At 41.7% G+C, this 15,592-nt stretch overlaps 1 protein-coding gene and 1 pseudogene across 3 annotated transcripts in view; both read left to right on the top strand.

Annotated features, from left to right (window-relative positions):
- The window catches only part of LOC117366745 (ephrin type-B receptor 1), a 908,513-nt gene that overhangs the window by 333,481 nt on the left and 559,440 nt on the right, over positions 1-15,592 (top strand). The gene's annotated exons all lie outside the window — the stretch shown is intronic.
- On the top strand, positions 10,014-14,488 carry LOC117366856 (annotated as a pseudogene).

Raw genomic sequence — 15,592 nt, forward strand, 5'->3', positions numbered from 1 at the left:
GGCTCCCTCTTCCTCACTGCTACAGTGCACAAAGCTGCGAGTGGCGGCTCCTACCTGTGTCCTGTGCCTGAACCAGAAGCCTTCTCTCTTTGTGCACACTGCGGCAGTGAGGTAGAGGGAGCAGGCCAGAAGATAACACCGGGGGAGGCAAAGGAAACGTGCATCGCACCGCGGGCCACATAAAACGGCTAGGCGGGAGCCAGCCAGAAGGTAAGACATGAAGAGGGAGGCACCTAGTTGAGGCACAGCATAGAGGGAGACAAGAAAGGTAGGGGGAATGATTTTATTTTCAATTTAGTGATTGAATTGTGTCAAATTTGAGAATTTTCATCTGCTGTCTATATTTTGCACTGTTCAGGAATAAATGCATTTGTTTCTTTTTCTCTGGGGTTGTACTGTATGCAGAGTCTTGAATCTTAGGGTTTCGTTTGTATATATTAGCACTTTTAGTTTTTGGTCCTGTATTTGTATAGGGGTTATCTGTGTTCTGGTAGGAATGAATGTTGAGAAGCATATAGTACGTAGTTTAATTTTGTGGTTAACCATTATGTGTTGTTAATAAGATTATATTGTGTGTGTATATATGAAAAATGAATGGAAAAATAGCGTTACAATTAGTACTATTATGGGGGCAGGGTCTGGGGCGGAGATGGGCGGGGTCCGGCATGCGACTTAGCCTGTGTTTTGGATTTTGGGCCCTTAATGTGATTGAGTTTGACACCCCTGCCTTAAACCAACAATTTTCCACTGTTTTATATCCACTTTCCATATTTTTTTGACAGAATGAAAAAAGTAGAAAAATCACTTTAAAAAACTTACGTCCAGACAAAGTATACACAAAACAATTATTTTTAGAAAAAGACAGAAAAAGGAATCCATTTTAGTGGGATCTGATGTCATGCGGTAAGGGGGAAATGGAATAATGACGATGAATCATGGTATTACCGTGTAGCAGAGAATTTGGGGCAGATTCTGCAGTTGGTGGATTGTGTTAAATGGACGCAGCACAGCCCTCGGAAACATTGCACAACATCACATAACACATTAATGGGTCCAAATCTGACGCTGCACCCTGCTGGTTCTGTTGTGACTTCCAGAAGAGAATTTCTTTATACTGTATGTTTCTTGTTTGTTTAATATATGGTACCTGCTGCTAAATGCAACTTAACCGTTGCTGATTTCCCTGCACTGCACATGAGGACTGGTGGTATTTCATGTCTGAAATCTTTACTATATGTAATCCAGGGAAGAGAGAGGAAGGAAGGAACAAGGCATCATTTATGATTCCTATATTATCTTTCTACATCTCCCCCTCTAGCACATATGTATCATCCTGAAATCATAAGCCTGGCGCTCACATTCTCAAAGTGATTACAACTGCCCAGATTTGCAAGTCTTGCTGTAGATTATTTATCCATATAAAATGTAAATAACTATTACAGAAGCAAATGATTCATGTCTCAATTGATTAGATGGGTTGTCTTAAGTCTAAACAATTATCTTCAAAGGGTTTACATGAATAAAGATTCTTCGGCTGCAATCTTTAGCAGAACTAAAAGGTCAGTCTCCCACTGGATTAAAGAAGAGTTCTTTTATTTTGAAACATTTTCTCTAGTGAAAGTAAAGGCCTTTCATTAAAGAGTGGGTTAGTGAATCAGCCATATTAAATATAATAAAGCCCACAGCAATTAACATGTGCATTAACCTGTATTACCATGATCCTTGTTAACTTAGGGCTCCTTTTACGAAGCTGCGTTAGCGGTGTAACGCGCGTAATAGCACACGCTACACTGCCGGCCGCGCTAGGCCCTAACGCCAGCTTTGAGCTGACGTTAGTTCTAGCTGCGTAGCGTGGGTTTGGCGTGCGCTAAAAAGCTGCATGCGCTAAAACCGCTAACGCGGCTTCGTAAAAGGAGCTCTTAGTGTGGGTTGCCACACTTTAGACCAGGGGTCTCAAAGTCCCTCCTTGAGGGTTGCAATCCAGTCGGGTTTTCAGGATTTCCCCAATGACTATGCATGAGATCTATGTGCATCCACTGTTTTCAATGCATATTCATTGGAGAAATCCTGAAAACCCGACTGGACTTTGAAATCCCTGCTTTAGACAGATAGTAGTGAGCCCACTGGGACAGAATAGGGAAAATACTTAAGAGTGCCTGATTAGATTGTGAACTGCTCAGATGGCTGTATTGATGAGCAGTACATCAAATACAAAATAAACTTGGAACCTGTAGTGATTACACCTGTTAGTAGTTTTGAAAGGTGCTAATTTGAAATTAGTGGAAAACAAAGTCTTTCTTTACCCACATAATATTTACAAGCTTTGTAATAATAATAATTTATTATTATTATACCGCCAAAGCCAAAGTAGTTCGAGGTGGTTTACAATAAAGAAGAGCTGGACATTCAGCGAAAAAAAACAATGAAATCTTTGAGTACATGAATATTTGTACAGAGTAAGGTTACATTGTAGGGGCGGGTTTACAATAAGTAGTAGGTTGAGGCGGTTTACAATAAGAAGGGCAGGTCATACAGCGTGGAGTAAGCAGTGAAGACTTTAGGAATCCTTGGTCACAAATCGGTTGAACAGGTTGGTTTTAACTAGTTTTCTGAAGTTGAGGTAGGATGAGGAGTGCTTGATGCTGCTGCTTAGCCAGTCGTTCTGCAGACTTGCTTGGAAGGCAACCGTTCTGTCAAGGAATCTTTTGTATCGGCAGGTTTTTATTGTAGGGTGGCTAAACATACGTATTCTGCATGTAGGCCTGGTGGAGCAGTCTACTTTAAAGTGGGAGACCAGGTATAGAGGGGCTAAACCGAGAATGGATTTGAAACAGAGGCAGGCGAATTTGAACAATACTCTTGCCTCCAGGGGCAACCAGTGGAGTTTTTGGTAGTAGGGGGTTATGTGATCCCATTTCTTTATGCCGAAAATCAATCGCACAGCTGAGTTTTATATGATTCAGAGACTTTGAATGGTTTTCTTGAGAGACCCCAGAAGACTGGATATTTTTACAGTAATGGGCCCTCAATGGTGGAATACTTTACCACAGTATATTCGATCCGAACCAGATATTGTTAAATTCAAAACACATTTAAAGACCTATTTATTTAAAGATGCCTACGATTTTTCTTAATTATTTTGAAATTTTTTTCTTACATGGTGCTCTGGTCTTATTATACCCTTCCCATTGTTCTTTCCTTTTTTTTAACTATACCCAATTATTGTAACTTTTACCCCCATTCCTTAACCTCATGTGATTGTTCTTTTAATTTTGTAAATTGTAATTTGAATTATTTTTGTAAGTTTCTTCTATTTAAATTGTAATATGTACATCGCCTAGAATCTGTAATAGGCGATTCATCAAAAACTGAATAAACTTGAAACTTGAAACTTGAAATGATATTGCAATAGTCGAGTAGGTTTAAAATGGAGGATTGCACCAGTAAGCGGAATGATGTTGTGTCGAAGTACTTTCTGATGGTTCTTAGTTTCCATAGTATCGAGAAGCCTTTTTTGATCAGTAGCTCTGAATGCATATCTAGAGTGAGATAGCGGTCCAGTGTCACTCCCAGGATTTTTATGGTATTGACAATGGGGAAGTTCAGTCCGTTCAGGGTTATTGTAGTATCTTTGATTTTGTCATTTGGGCTTGCCAGGAAGAATTTGGTTTTTTTCAGGGTTGAGTTTCAGTTTGAACTCTGTCATCCATGTTTCGATTTGTTTTAGAGTTAGTGATAGATGATTCTTCATCTCAGGAGTCAGGCTTGTTAGGGGCAGGACTATGATGATGTCATCGGCGTAGATGTAAAATTTGATTTTTAATTTTTTCAGTAGATTTGCCAATGTGGCTAGGTAAATGTTGAACAGAGTGGGGGATGGGGGGAGGAACCCTGTGGGACTCCGCATGGGTTTACCCTGCTGGAGCATTGGTTATTGTCGCTATAGACTCGGTACGATCGTTGATATATTGATATGTTGACCCACAATCTCTATGATTCTATAAAGTTGGGTGCCCACTTTTACGTTTAGGACTCAGGGCCATATTCTCAAAATTTAAGGTTGCCTTTAACACGGTCACTAAACCGGTTCCAGCTGGTTTAACCTGCATGCATTTTAGTGGCGGATTATCAAATTGGCTTATCGCGGTCTTTTGTGAGCTTTCTAGCACTCTCCGACACTACCATGTAAATGGGCTCTTCAATATTTAAACATGTACTCCGGTGGATTCTTAAACATCGCTGAGTCATTCTCCCAGCACAGTGTCAGCTTTTTTTTAAATTCTTTATTCATTTTTATAACTTACATCAAGTGCATAAAAAAAATAACACCAAGGTAGGGAGAACAAGAGGGCACTCTCTAAAGTTGAAAGGGGATAGATTACATACAAATGTAAGGAAGTTCTTCTTTACCCAGAGAGTGGTAGAGAGCTGGAACGCTCTTCCAGAGGCTGTTATAGGGGAAAACACCCTCCAAGGATTCAAGACAAAGTTAGACAAGTTTCTGCTGAACAAGAACGTGCGCTGGTAGGGCTAGTCTCAGTTAGGGTGCTGATCTTAGACCAGAGGGCTGCCGCGTGAGCGGACTGCTGGGCATGATAGACCACTGGTCTGAATCAGCAGTGGCAATTCTTATGTTCTTACTTAAATAATATTCTTATATTCTTTCTTCTAGATCTATTTTCCAGATCCGTCAGTTTTCCCTGCATTTCTTCTTTATTATCATTTTGTATCTTTTGTATCTTTTCTATTCTGTTCTCCATCTTGTCCATTCTATTATTTACTATATCCAGCTTGTTGTTCATGAGGTTCATTTCTTTCCTCATTTCTATTAATGATAAATTGATTTTTCTCAGTTCTTCCATAACCTCTATTACATCCAGTGCATTCATTGGCAAAGGACTCCCACTAGGGATCTGTGGATCTTCCTTTAGTCTTTTAATCTTTCCTGCTGATTTGGCAGGAGTCTCTTGCATCTTTTGCTTGGTTGATGTCATTTTAGCGGATTTTATAATTAAATACACTTATCCCTCTGTATTTGCTGTGATAGGGGATTAACAGACCCGCAAATACAGAAAAATCATGAATAACTTTTTCATATGTTATTCACTGTTTTCTATTAAAAAACATCATGAATATGGTGAAACCGTGAATAACATGGTGGGAGACCTGGCCTATTTTATTTTATAAATATCAGTACACATAAAATTTACACCACCTTTGGAGTAGGTTTAATCTTGTGCACTACTGGGTCCGGTTTTATGGGACTATGAGGGGGGTCCACCTCTTCAGACTAGTGGGCTTTCCCCTTCACAGTGCATCCTGGGATGCACTGGGAAGGAGGCCTAGGACTCTGGTTGGCCCAGGCGCCTAATGCCCCTCCCATAGGATGAACTTTAGGCTCCTGGACCAACTGGAGTCTTAGGCTTTCTTCCGAGTGCATTCTGGGATGCATTGGTAGTGGCCTAAGAATCCAATTGGTCAGTTACCAAAAGCCCGTGGGCATCCCTCCTGCCAGGGATGTTTTGTGTGTTGCAGTGGGGGGGAGGGGGAGTGCTGGCAGGAGGGAATGGGCATCCCTCCTGCTGGAGATTGTTTATGGTTTGTGGCAGGAGGGAGTGGGTATCCCTCCTGCTACGAACAATGTATGTGGTGATTGGTGGTGGGGTTTTCTGTGGGTGGTGGTGGGAGAGAGTGGGTATCTCTCCTGACTTGCACTGAGGCTTGGGGGTTCCCTGCCGTGGCCACTCAGCTGATCGCCCCCGTGATCAGTTTAGTGGTTGTGTCTAATTGAAATGTAGGCCAGCATTTCAATGGCCTACATTTTAGATGCCTATTGCAGCCCTAGGGCTGCTTAAGCTCATCTAAGGCCATTTCCAGTCAAAACCACACTCACGCCCAGCCTTGGGCGAGCTTAAGCGTCCCTAAGCACCTCCCTGCACCCGTGATAGACACCTACAGTGTAGGCAGCCTGCCTCAGGTTGATTTTTTTTAGAAAACGTGCTTCCCGATTGGCTGTTTAGATAGAGGTAGGACACCTACTGCCACGTACAATCAGGATGCCGTTTATAGAATATAGCCCTAGGCTTTTTTTCTCCCAATTAGGATAATCTTATAAGCCTTTTTCAGAGATGCTAAGATGTACCATCCATCCATCTCAAAGAGTGAGATTGAAGGCTAATGAGTAAGATTTTATCAGACTAATTTTATAAGGAAATGCCTAATTTTAGGTGACACAAATTTGTATAAATGGTCACTTATGCACATAAATGAGCTCACAGAATACTGAATAGTAGAAAAGTATACACCATGTTTTTGATCTGATGCAGCGGGCATGTTCATAGGTAGAATTTGGATGGAGTATAGGCAGAGCATGCAAATAGATGCATAAATTATATTCTATAATTTACTTCTGTTCTGGCTAATACAGGTGGTGAGCACTTGCATGCAGCTAAACACAGATGGGACTTGCAAGCTCTATAGGCCATGCTGCAATCCTATCCCTTGCATGAATCATATAGGTTACAGAAAACCTGTGTGTGAAGAGAGGGAGGGGCAGGGCCTTTGCATTTGGCAAATGTCAGATAGGGGAGAAATCTTACAGAGCAGGGAGAACTAGTGCAAAGAGGTATAAGCAGATCTAATCAAATAGTCAGCCTTGCACCCCTCTTAGTTATCTTTTAGTACCTCCTCAGATTTTGATAACTGAAATTAATATTATTGAGTTCACATTTTTAAATGCTAAACTTGGTTTCTCATTATCCATCTATCTAGAAAATGATACCAGGTTCCCCAAATCATTTATTGGACAGTTGTTTAATTAAGTAAATCAGCTGTTTGAAAATTACCTACCCTCCTTACCAGTAAAATTGCCGATATTTTTGCTTTCACTACAGCTGCTCACTACTCTAGGAGACCACCGGCCCTGATGCTCAAACGTTTGCCGTGCAAGTAAGACTGGTTGTAGTCAGTCTTACATGTAAGTTAGCTCAGCCTCAATGCACAAAAGGGCTCTTGGGCTTCTATCAATTGCAGTAGCAGCCATCGAGAATCCTATGCAAATGCATTACAAGGAGCTCATTAGTATTAAAATGAGCATTTCATGTAATGCACAGTAGGGACCACCCATCTTTCAATGGTCAAAACTTTCCAGTAGGTCTGGAGTTGTTGGTAATTTGAATAGGAGTCATTTGTACGGGTTTTATATGCGTATGTGTCCCACTTCTAACAGCTGCAATCTGACCGTAGGCATGGGACACATACGCACACAAAGCATGCACAACTGTCCAGCAGTACCCCTTCCCCTCCGTCTTCCCCTGTCCAGGAACATAAGAACATAAGAACATAAGTACCACTTCTCCCTTCCCTCCCCTCCTCCTCTCTCCAGCAAATGTTTCCTTTCTTTAGCCTAGCGGCTTTTAACTTCGGCACACAGTTGCCCTTAAGCAGTAATTTATCCGTGGTTTCATGAGGCAACCTCGTGGCCTTTGGTAGGCCGGCCCATATCACATCATCGAAGCGGGCCGGCCTAGCAAAGACCCCGAGGTTGCCTCATGAAACTGCGACTAAACTACTTCTTAAGGGCAACTGTGTGCCTAAGTTAAAAGCACACAGAGCTGCGGCTGCTGGTCTGGAAGTGCGGAGACACACGCGGCAGGAGGTAGGAGACCCAGCGAAGGCAGGAGACAGCAGTCCCGGCATACGCGACAGCAACAGGAAGTTGCAAGTCAGCTGACGGCAGCACCGCAGCCTCTTTTCCTGCCTAGTGTGCAGTTTGTGAAGACCCGAATCCTTCACGGACCGGCAAAAAATTTTTGCGGACCAACATCGGTCCGCAGACTGGTGGTTGAAGAACACTGCTCTAGAGGGCCTTTCACAGTGATGGGAGATGCATTCAGCATAGCCAGAAATTTGGTCATTGTAATAGAAAAACCACTACTCAGTATTTGAAAGTTATAGAGCAGTCCTAGCACTATCATAGGAGGCGTTTTAACAGCAAACCAGTTCTTTTCAGAGGAGATTCGTTCTTCAATAAGAAGTTCATACTTCATAACCTATATGATTAAAAACTTGTAAGATTAAAAAAACCATAATTATAGATGAATTTAGTAAAACAGGATGCTCATTCACAATATGAAGGTCTTTATTCAGTTGAATTAGATTGGAAACAAAAGCGTAGTGAAGTTCATTTTTATTTATTTATTTTTTTTTATTCTAACTGGTTTTCATACTGATCACAGCTGGAAGTGGAATTTGGCATGCCACCCCTCAGAGAGTGCATTAAGAATTTGTGAAAGCTTTAAAAAAAAAAAAAAAATCTAGTGAGAAGGGAAGGCCTCAGCTCCAAGTCCTTGACTGCATGATTTTCACTGCTCTATACTGTAAAGAAAGTCCAGTCTGGGGGAAAATTTCTTAAATGCAACTTTTATTTGGTGTGTCTCCATAAAGAAGGTGTTCCAGACTCAAGTGCAAGAATGCAATTAACAAATCCAACTGGCACAGTTCAAAAAGACAAAAGGATGAGAATTAACAGCAGTAGTTGGCTTCTCTGCAAATTCACTGGGAACATTTCCATCCTCTAATTTGGAGTCACTTGCAGGCCCTCATTTGTGGTATGTCCACTAACTTCCCTCTAGAACATAAGAACATAAGCAATGCCTCTGCTGGGTCAGACCTGAGGTCCATCTTGCCCAGCAGTCCGCTCACGCGGCGGCCCAACAGGTCCAGGACCTGAGCAGTAATCCTCTGTTTATACCCTTCTATTCCCTTTTCCAGCAGGAAAATATCCAATCCTCTCTTAAATCCCAGTATTGTATTCTGCCCTATAACATGCTCTGGAAGCGCATTCCAAGTGTCCACCACACGTTGGGTAAAGAAGAACTTCCTGGCATTTGTACTGAATCTGTCCCCTTTCAACTTTTCCGAATACCCTCTTGTTCTTTTATTTTTTGAAAGTTTGAAGAATCTGTCCCTCTCTACTCTCTCTATGCCCCTCATGATCTTATAAGTCTCTATCATATCCCCTCTAAGTCTCCTCTTCTCCAGGGAAAAGAGACCCAGTTTCTCCAATCTCTCAGCGTATGAAAGGTTTTCCATCCCTTTTATCAGATGTGTCGCTCTTCTCTGAACTCTCTCGAGTAACGCCATATCTTTCTTAAGGTATGGTGACCAAAACTGGATGCAGTATTCCAGGTGTGGGCGCACCATCGCCCGATACAGCGGCAGAATAACTTCTTTCGTCCTGGTTGTAATACCCTTCTTGATTATACCTAGCATTCTATTCGCTCTCTTAGCGGCCGCTGCGCACTGTGCCGTCGGCTTCATTGACCTGTCCACCATTACCCCCAAGTCCCTCTCTTGGGTACTCTCATTCAATAACATCCCTCCCATCGTATAGTTGTACCTCGGGTTTCTGCTTCCCACATGCAATACTTTACATTTCTCAACGTTGAACTTCATTTGCCATTTTGTCGCCCATTCCCTTAGTTTGTTTAAGTCCCTTTGCAATTCCTCACAGTCCTCACTTGGAGAAAATATGAATCCAGAAAAATATAAAAATGATCTGGTACTTCTAATAATTATGCAGTGCTTTTGTGCCCTAGAGCTGTTATATTATTATTACTTTGATAAGATCAAAATTTCTCAGTGGGAGCATACAATAACTCAAATGTTGCAAAAAGACACTCAACACCACAATAATTTAATTATAGCAGAATAGTAATCCGAGATCTCAGAGGTGACTTTTTTACATGAACAAATGAATACTCATGGCTCACCTTTTATCTTCATAAGTCTTCATTATGCTCAATAATTTAAAGTATCCTTCATTTATTTTTTGGAACTTTTCAATTATTCGAAACACCAAGCCAGGACCATTTGGCCAACATGGACCATGTTTCACATTAGCTGCTTCAAAGGCTGGTCCTGGTTATATACAGTGTATATGTATACATATACAGGTCAATGCCATACCTTTCTTGCTTTTATAGGCAGCCACAAAATTTATTCAGCAAAAAATGCCTCTAGGGAAAGGATCAGATGAAGCAGCTCTTCTTTCACAGGTAAAATTGTCAAAAATTTGTATATGGCTTATTCTTGCTGTAGCATAGTAAGGGGGGTAGGCTGGTGTAGGGGCAGAACACCCTGGGCACCTCTTCTCTACCCCCCCCAGTGATGGGAGGGGTCTCAGAAATACACTCCCCTCTTACCTCTTCAAATATTTGCTGGCAACAAGAAGATTCTCCTACCCACTGCTTGCGCCTGCCTTATCTCTCCTCTGATATCACTTATTGCTCATTGTACCAGGAAGAGATGTCAGAAGGAAGGCTCAGCTGATACAAATAGCAAGAGAGCCTGCTCCCTGCTGGCATTTTATAATGAGGTACTGGGTGGGGGTAGGGGGTGAAGTGATGCTGGGGCCAATCAGAGCCTTAGACCCCTCCCCAGTGCATCCCAGAATCCTTCCTGCCAGGAGACTTCAAGGTGTAGTTCAGGTGTGGGATTGGGCATCCCTCCTTCTTTGGACAGTGGTGGGTGGGGGTTCGGGGTTGCAGTGGGAAGAATTGGGCATTCCTCCTGCTGGCCAAGTTCTTGGGGTGAAGGGTTCCCTGCTGCAGCCGCTCAGCTGGTCACTGCAGGGGGATTCCCTTGCCACAATCAGTTGATGGGAAGGGATCAGTTGTGATATGTTTATGTTTATTTAAGATTTGATATACCGCTTCTGCATTTTACTGGCCCTAAGCGGTTTACAATGTATCAAATTAAAATGAAATTAGGTACTTGAGAAAAACTACCCTATCTGTCCCGAAAGCTCACAATCTATCTAAAGTACCTGATTAAATTAAAAATATGTAATACATTTCCAAGATCAAAAATCAAAGAAATAGAAAATATGAAAGAAGATAAAAAAATCAAAAATAAAATAAAACATTTAAAAGATAGAAAAGTCTCTGAGGCGGCTTGATAGTAAGTTCAGTCTGCAGAATTAGGTCAACTGGCTGCCACCAAAGAAGCAGGAGCAGGAACCATGCCAATGAAGACCGGACAGGCAAAGCCAGGCGCCACCGACAGCAGACCCCTGAAGTGAAGTTCAGTTTACCTTCGATGTGTCCAACAACGCAGCTGCAGGCCACCGGTTAGAGAATCGGGCCGGTTAGGCAGGGTTGGGCATCTATCCCTTAGGGGAGACGCAATTCTGTATAGGATGTCGGTGTGTGATTCTCAGCCGCTTCTTAGTCAACTGCAGAAACAGGCATCCTAAACAGAATTTCCCCCTATGAGTTTTGAGTGGTGTCACTGAGGTCTTCAGGGATATAAGACAGAGACATTTTTGATAACTGTCCAGCGGGAATATTGAATGTGTGCCTTTATAAGACACACACTTAATTTTTTTAACTTTAAAGTATCTGGTTAAGAAATTTCTTTATGCAGCATATATTTCAGTTGTATATTTATTTATTAAGATTTGATTGTCTTGCCCTTTCAAAATATCTCAGAGCCATCATTAGATCAGATCTATAAGACTAATGCAGCCGATCCAAAGTAATATGAATACATTCACATGTTTCCAAGAAGAGTCATACATGTAAACATTTTGTCAATAAGACACATTTTGCTACTCAAGGGCCACGGATGTAGACTTGGAGGATGAGATGTACAGCATCAGCATCTATGAGACAAACATGGCTCGTTTTACAAAGCTGCGCTAGGGCCTTAATGCATGCTAAATTGCCATGCGCGCTAGCCGCTATGGCCTCCTTTTGAGCAGGCGGTAGATTTTCGGCTAGTGCACGCTAAAGCACGTGCTAATCCAGTGCGTGCGCTAAAACCGCTAGCGCGGCTTTGTAAAAGGAGCCCATAGAGTTTTTTGGACCTCAGTTCGTTTGCAAAAGTTGGATAGTTCAGTCTAATAGATGCTGGCACTGTCACCTTGATGTAGGGACACTGGATCATTTGTTGTTTTATTGTCCCATGATACTCAATTTCTGGAAATCAATAAGGGGACAAATTAATATGATACTGGAAGCATCGATTCCATTGTCCTATGATGTGGTATCTGTGGGACATTGTTGAAAACTAAACCTCCATTAGATAGATATAAAAGCAGACTTTATATCATTATGACAGGGATTGCCATGCAAATGATTACCAAAAATTGGAAAAACTGGGACAGGCTTAATTTTTCCTTTTGGGTAGGAAACCTTATGTCTATGTTATAGATATGAAAAAATGAATTCAGAAATATTGGGTCATAATAAACTATTTAAAATAACATTTATGAATTTTGTTAACTCTGACTAGTTGTATAATGCCTTTATTTCCTATTTGATTTGCACACACATCCAGGTAGGGTGGGAAATAAATTTTGTATTATTCTTTGATCGAATCTAGTGCTGTTCATGATATTAATTGTATGTAAAATTTATTGCACTTTGTACTCGAATTGAAAATCAATAAAGAATTTTTAAAAAAGGCACATGCATCTCCTGTCTCCATACATGAAATGAAAGGAAAATGACGACAATAGGAACCTCATTAAGGGCTCCTTTTACTAAACAACGGAAGAGCTTCTTACTGCAGGCCGGTGAGGTAAATGCTCTGATGCTCATTCAATTCCTATGATCGTCGGAGTATTTACCTCGCCGGCCTGCGATAAGAAGTTCTTTCGCGGTTTAGTAAAACCCAGCATAAATAATGATTCCACCATTCTAATGTTCCATTTATTTATCTGATATTGTGATTTATGAACTGCCCATCAAATATATGAGCTGGAGTGTTTATAAATTGAAATACTAAACAAATATTTGAGCGGCATGGGTTGTTGTGTCAGTCTGTATGGTAGCAGTGTTTACCCTTGAAAAACATTCTTTAATTTGGCATGGGCAAGTTGCACATGCCTCTCTGGCTGTCTCTCTGACTGCTCCTGCTGAGTCATTCAGTAAACTGGCATTACTTGAACAAGCTTTCAGTGCTCCAAGTGTCACCTACCCCCTACTGCAGCATTTAACAAGGATCCTAACATGCATCAGCCTCAGCTACAACACATGTTGATGGCCCAAGTGATAACTTAATGCATCCCGTAGTTTGTGTTTAATGTTTTAAAAAAACATATACCACCCTTCGCATAACCAGCAGGGCGGTTCACAATAAAAATCTTAGAAAAGAACTTTGTTTAAAATAGTGTAGGTTACATGGGAGAAAGAAAAGAATAAACAATTTCAGTGCGCGATTCAGTCACCATCTGAAGGGGATAGTGACTGCCAGCGTAAATCATGTAACCACAAGTGGCCGTGTAGACACTAGCTTTATTCTGAACTTCTGTTTTAATTGCATTACAAATGTGAGGAATACAAGCCCGCATGTCTAGGGAATGCTTCCCAGTGACCATTAATTCTCACAGAATACTCATTTACGAGTGAAGAGTGACTCATAAAATTACATCACACATAAAAGTATGCCAACAATATGACCAAAACAGAAAATTAATATTCAGGCAGGATCGAGGCAGGGGAAATGGTGGAGGAGGCTACATTGGGGGGGGGAGGGGATTTGTATCACAAATAAGAAAACTTTGCTGATGTTGAGTTCTATGCAGTATGAATTTCATGGTTAATTATATAAAATGTTGTAAAACGTAAAAAATTAAAATAAAAGAAAGTGTAAGCAGTACAATTAAGCATGTATCTGTGTATGAGTAAGCATGTGTGAAAGAAAAGCGGCAAGTGCACTATAATAAAAAACAGACAAAAATTAAAACAAAATTAGAGCACTCTGTATTTAAATACAATTTAGTATAAAGTAAATAATAAAGAGCCCTGATTTCTTGGACATCACCAGTCCTAAAGGAGTATTAGAAAATGCTCTGAGAAACTTTGCCTGTCTAACCACCGGTGATGTCATTGCAATCAATTACAATGAAAAGATCTATGAACTTTGAGTGATGGGGGCCAAGCCAGATAAAGCGTATGGCATGAACGTAGATTTTGATCCACTACTGGGTTACAAAGAGCCAGAAAAGAACTCACAACATGAGGAAACGTCAGACGCCGAAGCAGATCATAGTGATTATACAGCTGATCTAGATTTCCGGGTGTTTTCAGACTCTGGCAATCGATTGGATGGGAAGAAGAAAGGGGTTGATCCCAATCCCTCACCAATCAAACCTGGAAATATTCCACGAGGAATCCCTAACTATGGGCTCCTTTTACGAAGGCGCGTTAGGGCCTTAACGCGCGGAATTGCACGTGCTAAATTGCCACGCATGCTAGCCGCTACCACCTCCTTTTGAGCAGGCGGTAGATTTTCATCTAGCGCGCGCTAATCCAGTGCATGCGCTAAAACGCTTAGCGCACCTTCGTAAAAGGAGTCCTATGTCTTTAAAATTGGAAAACTCTGTCCACAAGTCAAGAGAATTGAAATTGAGATTGGGAGCAGATTTATTACGTTCTCAGGTGAGGGACAGTCCTTGCGCAAAAAGGGAAGAAAACCCTAAGTCAGAGTTGTGGCTGAATGAAAAAACTAAGAAATAAAGCAACTTTGCACCCCCCCAAAAAAATCCTGCCGTGTTTTGCCATCAGGCTGCATCACTACAGTAAAGTATAATCTGTATAGGCTCTTTTTTTTCCCAAATATGAGAAATAACATACAAAAAAGGTTAACAATTGCTTTATCAATCTTGCAAAGACTATACATTATTTATGAAACAACTGCTGATGCAACCTGGTGGTAAAACATATTAGGTTTTATAATGTTGTCTTTGTATTTTGTTTTTTTTGTTAATATTCGCACTTTTGTCTGCGTGTAAAGTGGGCATGTTCAAGGAAGGAGTTTGGCAGAGCATGAGTGGAGTTGCTATTCTGCAGGATTTGTGATACGATAATATTTTATATAGATAAATGGGTGCCTTTACAAAATAAGCTAAAATTTAGCCTTCAAACCTAGATGACCTGTTATAACATGATCCTCTAAGAGTAGGGTTACCAGATGTCTGGACGGCTTTTCAAAACCCGGCACTTTGTCCGGGTTTTAAAAAGCCTCCCCCCAAATCGCTGTCGGGCAGTAGGGCAATGCGATGACATAACACGCATGCGCGTGTGCGTGATGTCATCCCTTTGCCCTCCTGCCCGACCAGATCAGGCAGTAGGGGGTGGGGATGGGGTAGGGCTAGGGCAGGACTGGGGCGGGGATGGGTGGAACTGGGCATGCTTGGGGGCAGGTCTAAGGGGTTCAGATTTTTCAAACAGAAAATCTGGTAACCCTGTCTAAGAGGGTAGTTCTATAAAAGAGAGTCTACACACAGTGGCATAGCTAGAGAAGCTGAACCTGGGGCGGAGGTGCTCAGCATCCTCTGTTCCCCCCCAGTGATGGCAGGATCTCTTAAATGCATTCTTCAGCCCATATCTCTTCTAGTTTTTTCATTGGCAGAGAGCAAGGTCTCATACCTGCAACTCACACCAGCTGAGCCTACCCTCTGTCACTTCCTGCTCCTCTGAACCGGAAGTGATGTCAGAGGGAGGACTGAGGCTGATGCAAGCAGCGAGGGGAGGGGAAAAAATGTGTTTGAGAGACCCTCCTGCACTAGAGGGCAGAAGGAGAG

This window comes from Geotrypetes seraphini, chromosome 9 (genome assembly GCF_902459505.1).
Source record: "Geotrypetes seraphini chromosome 9, aGeoSer1.1, whole genome shotgun sequence".
Classification (NCBI taxonomy): Eukaryota; Metazoa; Chordata; class Amphibia; order Gymnophiona; family Dermophiidae; genus Geotrypetes; species Geotrypetes seraphini.